The sequence below is a fragment of the Arachis stenosperma genome, chromosome 6 (genome assembly GCF_014773155.1).
Source record: "Arachis stenosperma cultivar V10309 chromosome 6, arast.V10309.gnm1.PFL2, whole genome shotgun sequence".
In the NCBI taxonomy this organism is placed as follows: Eukaryota; Viridiplantae; Streptophyta; class Magnoliopsida; order Fabales; family Fabaceae; genus Arachis; species Arachis stenosperma.
Window position 1 is genome coordinate 64,512,578 of NC_080382.1, and position 9,158 is coordinate 64,521,735.

Consider the following 9,158-nt stretch of genomic DNA (forward strand, 5'->3'; position numbering starts at 1 on the left):
CTTTCCTACTGTCTTCATCCAATCCTTCCTACTCCTTTCCATGGCAAGCTGTATGTTGGGCATCACCATTGTCAGTGGCTACAGTCCCGTCCTCTCAGTGAAAATGTTCAACGCACCCTGTCACAGCACGGCTAATCATCTGTCGGTTCTCAATCAGGTTGGAATAGAATCCATTGATTCTTTTGCATCTGTCACTAACGCCCAGCCTTCAGGAGTTTGAAGCTTGTCACAGTCATTCAATCATTGAATCCTACTCAGAATACCACAGACAAGGTTTAGACCTTCCGGATTCTCTTGAATGCCGCCATCAGTTCTAGCTTATACCACGAAGATCCCGATTAAAGAATCCAAGAGATATCCACTCAATCTAAGATAGAACGGAGGTGGTTGTCAGGCACACGTTCATGGGTGAGAATGATGATGAGTGTCACGGATCATCACATTCATCAAGTTGAGGAACAAGTGATATCTTAGAAGAAGAATAAGTCGAATTGGATAGAAGAACAATAGTAATTCCATTAATACTCGAGGTACAGCAGAGCTCCACACCTTAATCTATGGTGTGTAGAAACTCCACCGTTGAAAATACATAAGAACAACGTCTAGGCATGGCCGTGAGGCCAGCCCCCATGATCTAAGATAGCATAAAACTACTCAAAGATAGCTACCAAGATGAGAATACAGTAGTAAAAGGTCCTATTTGTAGAAAACTAGTGGCCTAGGGTTTACAGAAATGAGTAAATGACAGAAAAATCTACTTTCGGGCCCACTTGGTGTGTGCTTGGGCTGAGCATTGAAGCTTTCATGTGTAGAGACTTTTCTTGGAGTTAAACGCCAGCTTTTGTGCCAGTTTGGGCGTTTAACTCCCATTCTTGTGCCAGTTCCGGCGTTTAACGCCGGGCAGTTTTGAGCTGATTTGGAACGCCAGTTTGGGCCATCAAATCTCGGGCAAAGTATGGACTATTATACATTGCTGGAAATCCCAGGATGTGTACTTTTCAACACCGTTGAGAGCGCGCCAATTGGGCTTCTGTAGCTCCATAAAATCCACTTCGAGTGCAGGGAGGTCAGAATCCAACAGCATCTGCAGTCCTTTTCAGCCTCTGAATCAGATTTTTGCTCAGGTCCCTCAATTTCAGCCAGAAAATACCTGAAATCACAGAAAAATACACAAACTCATAGTAAAGTCTAGAAAAGTGAATTTTAACTAAAAACTAATAAAAATATAATAAAAACTAACTAAAACATACTAAAAACATACTAAAAATAATGCCAAAAAGCGTATAAATTATCCGCTCATCAGCTGTCTACTGTGAGTACTATGAAAATTATAAAGGAAAGCTCTAAAAGCAAAAGCTCTCTTGAAAACTTAAATTCTAAGCTATTTATACACTCTCTTCCAATGATCTTCAAGCCTTGAATTGGGCCCTTGCTCTTGATGGATTTGGGTTGACAAAAGCCTCTGTTGATTACTCTTGGTGTTGGAAAGAAATCCGTTTGCAACTTGGGCCTTGGGGATTTACGTTTGAGTCAACGTTTGAGGCAAACGTTGACTCAAACGCCTTCGTGTGCCAATTATGCAGCTCGGCCATGTTCTGCTGCCATCCACGTTTGAGCCAGCGTTTGAGGTCAAACGTGAGCTCAAACGTGGCCCTTCCCTTGCTTCTCTTCTAGCCAACGTTTGGCCCAGCGTTTGAGGCAAACGTTGGTGCAAATGTGGCTCTTCCAAGGCATCAATCAGGGGTGCTCCTCTATGCTCAATTGGTGCCAACGTTTGACCTCAAGTTTGAGGCAAACGTTGGCACAAACGTTGGGAACATTGCCAGTTTCGGAAGCTTGAACGTGCTGTCCACCCCATACTATTATATATTGTTGGAAACCTTGAATGTCTACTTTCCAATGCTATTGAAAGCGCATCATTTGGAGCTCCACAGCTCGAGTTATACTGCGTCGAAGGTGCAGAGGTCAGCTGGCCTTACTACAGGTTTGTGTCATGTTTGTTTATGCACTTTTCGGGGCAGTTTTCTCCCTCAATTTTTATGTCCACCATGTAGTGCCATGTATTCTTGGAAAGCTCTCGATTCCTATTTTCCAATGCTCTTGGAATCACTTCATTTAGAGCTCTGTAGCTCAAGTTATTCTCGTTGGAAGTATACCCCTTCAGGCTGTGGGGAGCAACATTTCCAACAACGTTGAAGCACCAACTTTGGCTCCAACGTTGCTTTCCTTTGCTTCCTTTCATGGCCTTCTTGTTGCCTCTTTCTTCAACCTTCTTCCAAGCCTTTTTCCATCTATCATCAATCAACAATTGCATCAAAGCTATGCTATAATCATGAGAGTTCTTCTTCTTCTTGAGAGCAATTATGGCACAAAAACTCATGAAAATGCATCAATTCATTCATGGTTGATTGAATCTAAGGAAACATGAAATTCCACCCAAATGGCTTACTTGTGGCTCAAGAAAGTGCATAAAACCTAATGAAAAACAAAGAAAAAGACTAGTAAAACTAGGCTAAGAGGACTTGTCATCACTTAGTTCCGTGGAAGACGACCCAGGAAGTAAAACTTCCGGTTAATTGAATTGAATTGTGACACCTTATTCTAAACTTTGGTCGAGCCCCTAATTTGTTGGTTGGAGCTATGCTCGCGACGAGTTGATTTCCTTCGATTTTTCCAATCGGCATTTGGGGGTTTGTCAAGTTTTTTGCCATCGTTGCCGGGGAGCTAGTGCAATTGAGCGCCATAATTTTGGTTGTTGTGAATATGTGAATAGTATAAATAGTTTGTGTTTTGGTTGTTTGTTTGTTTTTATTAGTAATTAGGATTTTGTTTCTTTTGTTAATTGATGTCTTTTGTTTTTATTTTTCATTTTCACTATGAGTTATCACCCTCTTTGTGTGGAGTATGGTTGTGATCATATTGTAGGGAATGATAACTTCAAGTTTGGATTGCATCATGGGATGGAAAAATCAATTCAGGAAGGAGCAACCTCCTCCATGTCACAATGAGCCAAATCTTTCCCAATGTGCATACCCAAACCAAAGATATGGTGGGCTTCACATTGATATATATATATATATATACATATACACACACTGTTTTATACAGAGACTGTTAAGTCGCTATGCGCTTGGCAAGGACAGTGGTTAATCCTACTACGTTGAAATGTGAGGTTTGTGGCAGAGTATCCCGCTCGCATCCTTTCGAGTCACAAGAGTGAGCCAGACATTATATCCCTGAGAGAGTGAGCCAGACACTATATCCCTGGGGGTACACATTTATATTCGTGACCGAAAGGCACATTCCCATGGGAATGTGTCGGGTTGGCAATTGAACAGACAATGTGATATCACAACCAATAGGACAGACATTCATCATGTACATTTTTTATGTGTTTGATTGCTTTGTTTACTTGCATCCTATGCCTAACTGTATAACATACTTAATTGCTTCTTGATTTATTTGCTATATGTGAATATTACTTGTGTATTACTTGTATGCAGGACTTGTATTTTCTATTGGGATTGAGGAGGCTCGGTAGGCGGTGGCGATGGGATTGCATGAAGATTAGGCTTGTGAAGGCTGTGGGACAGCGGTGTAAATGTTAGCTTAGAAATCCCCTAAGATAGATGACCTGTTTGAGGATTTTATTAAATTTTTTTATAAGCTTGAATCTTATGCTTGATATGAAGTTCTAGGATTGCCTTTGGCATCCTAAAATCTTATATCCTACATTACTGGGCACTGTTACCATACTGAGAACCTATAGTTCTCATACCATATATTGTTGTTATTTTTCAGATGTAGATCGCAACCCACCTTGGTGAGTTGCAGGATGGTGACAGAACAGAGGATCTATTGTTATCTCTTTGTATTTTGTATTATTTTGATGTAGATTCTCTCTCTCTCTTTTGTATCTTATACTTTGTTGCCTTAGAAGCTTATTTGAGAGACATATGTTGTTGTTTAACTAGTCGGCCTAAACTCCGCGGGCTGCAGCTAGTATTCTTTTGGCTATCACATTTATATATATCTATATACTTTGAGATCTTGTATTATTATTATGTTGTATCTTGTGCATTTAAACTTGTAGTTATCATGTGAATTTTTCACGCTTTTATATCTCTATTTTAAGCTTTATTTTATTCATCAGACTTCTCGTATTACTATTCCTTCTATATATATTACTATATGAGCGTTAGAACTATTGTGACACTTTGTTATCCTTTGCTTTATAGCTAGAGGTAATGCTTAAGGTGATAGAGTATTACACCACTCTACTATTTCATTTCTGTAACCCCTATTTGAGATCCGATAACTATTTTCTATGTTATGGAATAAATCTTATACCTCTAAACCATTTTCTTAACGTTTTAAACTTTTGTAAATCCTATAACGAGTATAGAGGATAATGAGAATGAGATGATATGATTGAATAATGAGATTGAGTAGATTTGAGATGGTGATGAGAATAATATGTTATGATTGAATGATGAGATTGGGTTGATTCGATAGGGTAACGAGAATGAGATTATATGATTGAATAATAAAATTGAATGGATTTGAGAAGATGATGAGAATGAGATGATATGATTGAATGAAGAGATTGAATTGATTCGAGAGGATAATGAGAATGAGATGTTATGATTGAACGATGAGTTTGAGTTGATTCGAGAAGTATGATTGAATGATGAGTTTGAGTTGATTCGAGAGGATAATGAGAATGAGATGATATGATTGAATGATGAGATTGAGTTTATTCGAGAAGATAATAAGAATGAGTTTGATTGATACTTGAGCTTCTGGGTTTGATGCAAGGATTGTGGTTTTATCCCGCTTGCAACAATTATGTATTTGAGCTTCTGGAGTAGATGCAAGGATTGTGGTTTTGTCTCCCTTGCTCCCAGTTGGTGCTCCCAGTTGGCATTTGAGCTTCCAGGGTAATATGCAAGGATGGTGGTTTTGTCCTGCTTGCTCCCAATCAGAATTAAGACTTGGTTGACCCTCCATCCAAGATGTGGCCGGACACTTATACCTTCCTGGATGTTTCCCCCATGGACATTGATCAATGAATATGAGTTTGAGCTTGGGGATGCACGCACTGAGGGACTATCCAGGGTTAGCTACTGAATATGTCGGGTTTGGCTATATAACCAACATATGAGCTCATTGGTCATAGGACAGGCATACATCATTTGTATTTGTGTGTATTGTTTGGGTGTGCATCTTGTATCTGGCTTGCCTTTTTGAATAATTGTATCTATATGTTAGTTGAACTAGTTATTTTACCTATTCTCTGAACTAGTTATTTTACCTATTCTCTCTATTTTTGTATTCTTTGTATTGTCTTATATGTGTTTGTATAACTGAGAGATCTTTTATACTGACGGTAGTGACGTTGAAGGTTGTTCTTGATGAGAGGTGGTGTTTGAGTTTTTTAAAAAAAATTGAGAATAAGTTGATAATATTGAAACTAAATTTTAGTATTGAATTATTAAATGAGTTAGAAATCTATGATATTGAGAGAGATGGTGGTTTGTATAGAGAAAATTGAGATTTAAAGATGATGAGCGGATATTTTATACGCTTTTTGGTAGTGTTTTCATATAGTTTTTAGCATATTTTATTCATTTTTTATTATATTTTTATTATTTTTTATTCAAAAATTACATTTCTGGACTTTACTATGAGTTTGTGTGTTTTTCTATAATTTCAGGTATTTTCTGGCTGAAATTGAGGGACCTGAGCAAATATCTGATTCAGAGGCTGAGAAAGGACTGCAGATGCTGTTGGATTCTGACCTCCCTGCACTCAAACTTATTTTTCTGGAGATAAAAAAATCACATTTGCGCGTTCTCAATTGGGCTAGAAAGCTAACATCTTGAGCTTTCCAGCAATGTATAATAGTTTATACTTTGCTCGAGATTTGATGGCCCAAACTAGCGTTAAACGCCAGCCAAAAACCCTATTCTTGCGTAAAACACCAGAACTGGCACACTTCTTGGCATTAAACGCCCATTTTTGGCACCCAGGGTGGCGTTTAACTCCAATTTGAGGCACATGCACGTGGAAGCTTGAAAGCTCAGCCCAAACACTCACCAAGTGGGCCTCGGAAGTGGATTTCTGCACTATCTACACCTAGTTACTCATTTTCTGTAAACCTAAGTTACTAGTCTAGTATAAGAACTACTTTTAGAGATCCATTTTGTGACTTATGACATTTTACATCTCATATTGTATCTTCTACGGCATGAGTCTCTAAACCCCATAGATGGGGGTGAGGAGCTCCGCTGTGTTTGAATGGATTAATGCAATTACTATTATTTTTTATTCAATCACACATGCTTCTGTTCTAAGATACTCACTCGTACTTCAATATAAAGAATGTGATGATTCGTGACACTCATCATCATTCTCAAATTTATGAACGCGTGCTTGACAACCACTTCCGTTCTATCCGAGCTCAACGTAGTCATTGGGCGACAGCTTGAGTACGTATCTCTTGGGTTTCTAATCCACGAGTTTGACTTGCATCTCCTGACAAAAGAGCATTCAAACTCGTGAGATCAGAACCTTCGTGGTAGAGGTTAGAATAAACGAGCTTCAAACTCATGAATGTTGGGCACAGTAACAGTGTGCAAAGGATAGAGAGGTCCTATTCCGACACAAGTGAGAACCGACAGATGATTAGCCGTGCAGAAGCTGTGCCTGGTATTTTTCATCCGAGATGAGAGATCCGACAGATGATTAGCCGTACAGAAGCCGTATCTGGACCATTTTCACTGAGAGGAAGGATGGTAGCCATTGACAACGGTGATCCACCAACATACGGCCTACCATAGAACGAGCCATGCGTGTTTGGAGAAGAAGACAGTAGGAAAGCAGAGATTCAGAAGACAGAGCTTCTCTGAAACCTCAACCTATTCTCCATTACTGAATAACAAGTATCATTCATTTCATGCTCTTTTACTTTTTACAAATGAAATCATTTTTATCACTAATCTCCTGACTAAAAGTTACAGGATAACTATAGCTTGCTTCAAGCCGGCAATCTCCGTGGGATCGGCCCTTACTCGCGTAAGGAATTATTACTTGGACGACCCAGTGCACTTGCTGGTTAGTTGTGCAGAGTTGCAAAGGTGTGAACGTAATTCCGTGCACTAAGTTTTTGGCGCCGTTGCCAGGGATTGTTCGAGTTTGAACAACTGACGGTTCATCTTGTTACTTAGATTAGGAAAAATTTATCATTTTGGTTTAGAGTCACTAAATTTGAGTCTCTTATTTTATTTTCAAAAATCGTTCAAAAATCTTATTTTTCTTTATTAATCTTTAATTTTTCTTTGAGTTTTTTTATTGTTTTTGTTAAAATTTTAAAATCGTTGTTTTCTTTTTCTAGATTTTTTCGAAAATTTTTAATAAATAGATAAAAACCCAATAAACTAATAATTGAGTCTTCTGTTTGAGTTTAGTTTCATGTTTTAAGTTTGGTGTCAATTTCATGTTTTTATTTTCCTTCAATTTTTCGAATTGTATGCTCTTTTTATTCTTCATATTTTCGAGTCTTATGTTCCTTGTTCTTTCTTGATCTTCAAGTTGTTCTTGTTTATTTTCCTTGTTTGATCTTTAGTTTTTTCTTATTTTGTGTCTTTCCTTGTTTTTCTTGTGCATTTTCGAATTATTAGTGTCTAAAGTATAAAAATTTTTAAGTTTGGTATTTTCTGTGTTTTTATTTTCTTAAAGATTTCCAAAAATTAGTTCTTGGTATTCATCTTGACATTCAAGGTGTTCTTAGTTGTTTTCTTTGTTTTGATCCAAAACTGTTAAGTCTTGTGTCTTTTTATTGTTTTTCTCTTTTCTCATTAAATTCAAAAAAATAAAAAAATATCTTTTCCTTTATTTACTCATCATTTTCGAATTCCTTGGGTTGACTTAGTCAAAATTTTTAAAATTTGGTAGTTTCTTATTAGTCAAGTCAAAACTTCAATTTAAAAAAAATTATCTTTTTAAATCCTTTTCAAAACAAATTCTTTTTCAATTTTCTTTTTATATTTTTTTTTGAAAATATTTTATAAAATTTTTCCAAATCTTTTTCTTTTTTTTTATAATTTTTGAATTACTTGTTCTATTTTATTATTTTGATTGCAAAATTTTAAGTTTGGTGTTTTCTTGTTAAGAAAAGAAAGTTTCAATCTTTAAAATTTTAAAATCATATCTTTTTCAAATCTTTTCTTTTATTTATTTTCATACAAGTATCTTTAATTTTAAGATATATATTTTTCAAAACTTCCTAACCACTTTCTCTTTTTTAATTTTCAAAAATCCTCACCCACAAATTTTCAAATCTTTTTAATTAATTGATTATTTTAGTTTTCAATTTTCTTTTATTTCTTTTTCTTCTAATTTTTGAACTTATATTCAATTTTTTATTTATTTTATTTTATTTTTTTTAATTTCAGTTTTCAAAAAAAAAAGAGAGAAAATTTTTTATTTACAAATCCACATCATCTCCCTTTCTCCATCATGGACCTAAGTGGAAATGAATAGTCCAGAAGGACTCTAGGGTTATATGCTAACCCCACTACTGCTTCATATGGGAGTAGTATCTGTATACCCCCCCATCAGAGCCAACAATTTTGAGTTAAATCCTCAGCTCATTATCATGGTGCAGTAAAATTGCCAGTATTCCAATCTTCCACAGGAAGAACCTATTGAGTTTCTGGCACAATTCTTACAAATTGCTGACACAGTACGTGATAAGAAAGTGGATCAGGATGTCTATAGATTATTGCTGTTTCCATTTGCTGTAAATGACCAAGCTAAGAGGTGGTTAAAAAACCAACCCAAAGCCAGCATAAGAACATCGAAACAGTTGTCAGATAAATTCCTGAATCAATATTTCCCTCCAAAAGGATGACACACCTAAGGCTGGACATCCAAGGCTTTAAACAAGAGGATAATTAATCTCTTTATAATGCCCGGGAGAGGTACAGAGAGATGATAAGGAAATGCCCTTCTGAAATATTTTCAGAATGGGTGCAGTTAGACATCTTCTACTACGGGCTTACAGAAAAGGCCCAGATATCTCTAGACCACTCAGCTGGTGGATCTATACACATGAGAAAGACAATTGAAGAGGCTCAAGAGCTCATTGATACAGT